At 48.9% G+C, this 6,000-nt stretch overlaps 1 long non-coding RNA gene across 1 annotated transcript in view; it reads right to left on the bottom strand.

The window, feature by feature from the left end:
• The window catches only part of LOC147014009 (uncharacterized), a 183,134-nt gene that overhangs the window by 128,483 nt on the left and 48,651 nt on the right, over positions 1-6,000 (bottom strand). The window lies entirely within an intron of this gene.

The following is a 6,000-nucleotide window of genomic DNA, read 5'->3' as shown; positions in this document are numbered from 1 at the left end:
CACTTTTTCTCGGGCCAATGGGGAGCGAGGTGAAAGGTCGAAGGCAGGGGGTCAAAGATGAGAGAGCGAAGCCACGGGGCTTATATAAGCGACCGCGTTCGTCAGTCAAGGATAGAGAGTTAAGACTTCGCAGTCGGTGGAGTTGGGAAGAAGAAGCAAGAAGGAGTTGGTCGTCGTCGTGTGCGTTGGAGTCGGAGCGAAGGGGACGGAGCTGTGGAGAGGCGGCGAGGGCAGACGAGGGGGTGCTCGCGTCGTGCAGGGAGCTGCACACCAGGGAGGCCGACGGCGTGACCTGGCCGAGGTGGAGACGCTCGTCGCGGGACTCGAGGCAGAGTAGAAATCCTCCTTTCCCCCGAGCATCAGCAACCCCTCCTGTTTCCCCCCGCGCTGAGATAGTGCGACCAAGGGGGCCCCTTTCCCACCCCCTACCAGACACTGTCCGCGAGGCCCGCGGAGTTGAGGCACCATCGCCGCTCCGCGTCTCATCACCAGACGGGTAGGCCCGACCCGGTCTCGGCCTCAGGCCCGCCTCATCCTTGAGGGTTCTCTTTTCTTTTGTTTTTGGGTATGTGTTGTCGGCGCCGTCTGTGAAGTAAAATTGTATAAGTGTTGCCGTGTGCTCGCGTAATCGGTATTAGATCTGCATTGTCGCATTTGCTTTTTGTGTAAAATTGCATTGTGTTTCTTTTCCTTTTCTATGTGCTTTTGGTGGAATTGAATATGTGTGCTTTCTGTTCAGCGCGAATAAATGTGCTTTGTGTTGAACTGTTTCCCGCTTCGCTTCGTCATTTCTTTCATTGAATCCTCATCTTGCTTCACGTAAAGGGTTGGTAGTGGGCTGAATACGCCCGATAATTAATCGAACCGTCGAGGCCGACGATAACACCGCTCGGTTATCCCGATAGTACGGAACGGGTCGCTTAAGTGGCCCGTGTCCGAAGTCGACCTGCGGCGAGGTGCGATCGCCCGGTCTACCCTCCGTGTGGGTACTTAGGTAGGTCGAATTTGGCGAGCAACCCTATCCCACGCGGGGGCTGATTGGCTCGATCGCGGTGAGACCGAAAGGTCCACCCGTGACTGGTTCCCGGCGTTAGTCCGAGAGGGTCACGACTGGATTGTCCGTCCGGTGGGCGACGTGTCGCGATTCGAGTTACGTGGCCGTCGCACGCGAATCCGTAACAATATATATATATATATATATATATATATATATATATATATATATATATATATATATATATATATATATACATATATATATATATATATATATATATATATATATATATACATATATACATATATACATATATACATATATACATATATATATATATATATATATATATATATATATATATATTGTTACGGCTGGGGAAATTCGCATTACACCATGAAGGGCCCGTAGGTGAGATATCTCTAAGTACATGTGAAGTTAGCCCCAAACCCGTTGTTTAGAGGGAATTTATGCGATTCATTCGGGCTGCGACGCTTTGAGATATCCGTTTTTCTGTTCTATCTTTATTTTGAACCAACCACGTCTCAACCGCCATCACACAACAACCACCAACCACAACACCGCTTCACAACAACCACAACCACACCTGCCTCTCAACAACCACGCCATCCTCACCACTCCGCCAGCAACCGTCAACATCTCCACGAACACAAAAGGGGAACAACAACAACTCCCACCATGATTTCTCTGGTAAACAAGAATGACGGTTGGAAACTCAAATCCCGCCCGATTTCTGTGGTACACAAGAATGACGGTTGAAACTCAACTCCCACCCCGATTTCTCTGGTAAACAAGAATGACGGTTGGAAACTCAACTCCCACCCCGATTTCTCTGGTAAACAAGAATGACGGTTGGAAACTCAACTCCCGCCCCAATTTATGTGGTAAACAAGAATGACGGTTGGAAACTCAACTCCCGCCCGATTTCTCTGGTGGAATGTCCCCCCCGCGTGCCGCGAAGGGAGGGGCGGGGTGCCGGGGAAATAAAAGGGTGCACGGAGGCGCCGCTCGAGGAAGTCAGGTCAGAGGAGGTCAGGTCAGGGCGGTCGGTGAGAGTGTCAGTATCAGTCGGCAGTTCGTGGTCTTCTGCCCATCTGGGTCTTGGAGAAGCGGTCTGTAGAGCGACCCGCTCGTTGGAGCTTGCAGTCGGTGGAGAGTCCGGACGTCGCGGAGGGAGGCGGACTGGAGGTGCCGCTCTGCCAGCTGTGTCACACGGACCTGCGCATTCGTACAAGGAGCGCCGGAGAGAGCTCACCCACAATCGCACCGCGAGGGTGCAGGTAACCTGCAACGGTCTTGTGGGACTCGTTCGGTCAGCCAAGTCCCACGCCATAAAGGCCCACGGGCCCCGTCTGCCCCTTGTCTTTGAGGGTGGCCTTTTCTTTTGTTTTTTTTTTGTATGGATCTTGTGGCGCCGTGTCTTGTAAAGTAAAACTGTATAAGTGTTGCCGTGTGTTCGCGTATTCGGTCGTAACTCTGCATTGTTGTTTTTGTTTTAAATTGATATATGTGTGCTCTTCGTGTGTCGTGTAAATAAAGTGCATTATGTTGAATTGTTCCCCGTTTCGCTGCGTCCTTTCCTTCGTTTGAATCTCCATCTTGCTTCACGTAAAGGGTTTGTAGTGGGCTTAATACGCCCGATAATTAATCGGAACAGTCAAGGCCGACGATAACACTGCTTGGTTCTCCAGATAGCACGGAACGGACCGCTTAAGCGGCCCGTGTCCGGAGTCGACCTGCGGCGAGGTGCGATCACCCAGTCTACCATCCGCGTGGGTACTTAGGTAGGTCGAGTTTGGCAAACAACCCTATCCCACGCAGGTGGCCGATTGGCACGATCGTGGTGAGACCGAAAGGCCCACCCATGACTAGCTCCCGGCGTTAGTCCGAGAGGGTCACGACAGAATTGTCTGTCCGGTGGGCGACGTGCCGCGATTCTAGTCACGTGGCCGATCGCACGCCGGCGGGCGCGAATTCGCAACAATATATATAATACTTACAGCCCAGGATTCGTCACGAGAGGAAACATTCGAGTTCCTCTCGAATGCCCAGTCCTGAGTCCACCAGTCGCTGATGACTCCCTGGCCTCGCAGGCTGTTAGTCAACCTCGAACGCTGATTGGCACCGACAATCCTGGCAGGGTTCTCGCTACTTCACACATTCCCATTTCCGGTGAATTTGTGGGATCAAGGAACGCTCATACCCTCGATACGCACTTGCCTTATCTTTACTTAATCAGGTGCAGCCGAGCGAAGCTGCCAAGTATGCACCAACTAACGTGTAGAGCCATTCAGTGGGGGTAAAACTTCCCTACCAACAAACATGCAGACTATGCTGGACCATTGGAAGAAAGGATGCTATGAGCTGTTTGAATTGCAAGTAACATGTAATTTATTAAAAGAAAGCACAAGGAAAGGTATGTGACAGTGAAGACAAGGGGTAAACCTGGTGTTGACTTAGTGGTTAGGGTAGCTGGCTTAGGATCCCAAGGTCCTGAGTTTGCACCCCGTTGGCTGCTGAATTAACACCAGATGGGGTCGACTCAGCTTGTCATAAATCTAAGGTTGATGAAATGAGTATCAGTGTAGAGGGGCACAGCATCAGCAGTACAGCCATCCTCCGAGAAATGATGGCAACCCAGCAGCCAAGCTGCCACATGCAAGAATAGAAGAGAAGAGAAGGGGTTTATTTTACAAGGATAATTCATTCAGCAGGAACATGGAAGAATGGGTGTGGTGAGGCAAAAGACATACATTGAAACAGTTAAGCAAAAGAGACACAGTGCAGACCTAACCTGACACTACTTTAGACACTCTTACTTACGATAACAAAACAGGCACCATCAGAATCATTCCGTGGAAGGGTAGATCAGAGAGAGAGGTAAGACAAGGATGACGTGGTTGTGACCTCTTTGGCTCACCAAGCAGGGTTGACAAACCCATGACGCCTAATTGCCGAGGAGGGGTAAAAGAGGAGGAATACTGGTTGGTGTCTAAGGTGGTGTGGTGAGGTGTGTATGAGGTGCAGGTGAGTTGCAAGGAGGAAACTGCAAAGAGATGCATCTCATTGAGGTCACTCTGAAAAGAACTTGCCCTTGTCAAGCTCCTTTTGCGTCCAAAGCAGACGATAGTTAAAGGGACAGAATGTGTGAGAAGACAGCTTAACTTAAGTGTGAGGTGATAAACCATCTGTATGTGTAATTGTTTTGCCTTGGCCTTAATGAATGTGCCCGGTACAGCGCCTGGATCGCTTGCTTGCCCAGCGCTCCGTTCTGCAAGCTCCAATCTGCAAGCTCCAGCCCACCACTCCAGCTCCGTTACACCAGCTCCGATCCGCCTTTTGTCACGTACCGCCGACTAAGCCAAAGTATTCTCTACTCTCATCTGGAACTCATGGATTAAATAGTTACTGGGTGTGGCAGAGCTTTCGTGTGGATCAAAAGGGTTACCAGGCAGGGTGTCTGGAATTTGTAGCGTCCCCAATAGTGCACGCTCGATTCCTCCAGCACCGGCACTACCCACGCAAGGTCACAACCATGAACATGCTGGCATAACCTCCCAGACAACACACACTACGGACCTCTCCAGTTAACATGTCCCCAGCATCTTGGGCTGCACTTTCTGGGCACAAACGTGCATTGGATGCCGAATGGGGGAAACAAGCAAGCGGAGTGTCAGGGCTTTGCACCAGATGTTACATGGCAATAAGGGTGCACTTGCACTTCGAGTTACAGATGTCTGAACATCCAGGTCTGAAGCGTCCATCGCCGACGCATTGTGCTCATTGCTGCTGAGACTCCAAAGGCGGTAGCGAGCATCTGTGGTGACTGTGTAATGATTGTGGTCGAGGAGATGGGAGAGACGGCATGGTGGGTGAGCTGTGGTTGAGGTGGTGTGGTGGTTTGCTGTGGCGTCGTGGTGGTTGAGCAATGGTGAATGTGTGAATGCATAGCCAGCTTATTATGTTATAATGATGTGGATTGATAATAACGGTGTCGATGTTGGGTGATCATTGAAGCGTTTGTGGGTAGAGTGAGGTGAAGGTTGAAGCGATGTGTCAGTTTGATTGTGGAGCGCAACTCAAACCGGTATTTGGCGTGCATATGCAAATTAGCTGTGTGTGCTTGCCGTGCTTGTTTGTGTGAGAGAGATTCTTATGCAGGGAATTAAAGTGGGAAAGAAATGGGTAAAAATCTACCTTATCCCACACAATGCATATTGACCCAGAAAACCTATTAGACAGAAGGGAAGGACAATCTGAAACTAGAAGGTCACTCGGTAGAGTGCATATCTCCACCAGGCGGATTGGTTTACGTTTTGTATCCCACCAACAGGCCAGATCTGGATTCTGGCCTGAACTAATATTTAATGATCTTGTTCTTGTCACCGAGCCAACTCATCCACCAAATTTCGTCCCAATCCATCCATAACTTTTAAAATTATCATGCTATGTGTCGTTTTCGCGCGATCACTCAATGGTGAAAAAAATCACTTAAAAAATTCTCGGATCCGGATCTGGATTCGGATCTTCATCAAAATATAATCAATTCTTCCTTGTTACATATCCAACCTGCCCACCAAGTTTCGTCCGAATCCGTCCACAACTTTTTGAGATATCCTGCTATATATCGTTGTTGGTCCGATATCTCAATGGTGAAGAATCACTTTTAAAATTCTCAGCTCTACATCCGGATCCGGATCTTCACCAAAATCTAACCATTTCATCCTTGTCACATACCCGAGCTCTCCCCAAAATTCGTCCAAATCCATCCACAATTTTATGAGATATTTTGTTCAAAAACAAACAAACAGACAGACAGGGGTGAAAACATAACCTTACACCTTCGGTGGCGGAGGTAACAAATAATAATGAAATAACTATCTCGGGAACCACTATATGTTGTGTGCCATTGCTATGGGGTGTTGGTTCGCAGAACCGTCAACATATATATATATATATATATATATATATATATATATATA

The sequence above is a fragment of the Eptatretus burgeri genome, chromosome 13, assembly GCF_056783735.1.
Source record: "Eptatretus burgeri isolate ZD-2024b chromosome 13, Ebu_testis_v1, whole genome shotgun sequence".
Taxonomy (NCBI): Eukaryota; Metazoa; Chordata; class Myxini; order Myxiniformes; family Myxinidae; genus Eptatretus; species Eptatretus burgeri.
Note: the sequence above shows the minus strand (reverse complement) of the source record. Positions and strands in the feature narration are given on the sequence as shown.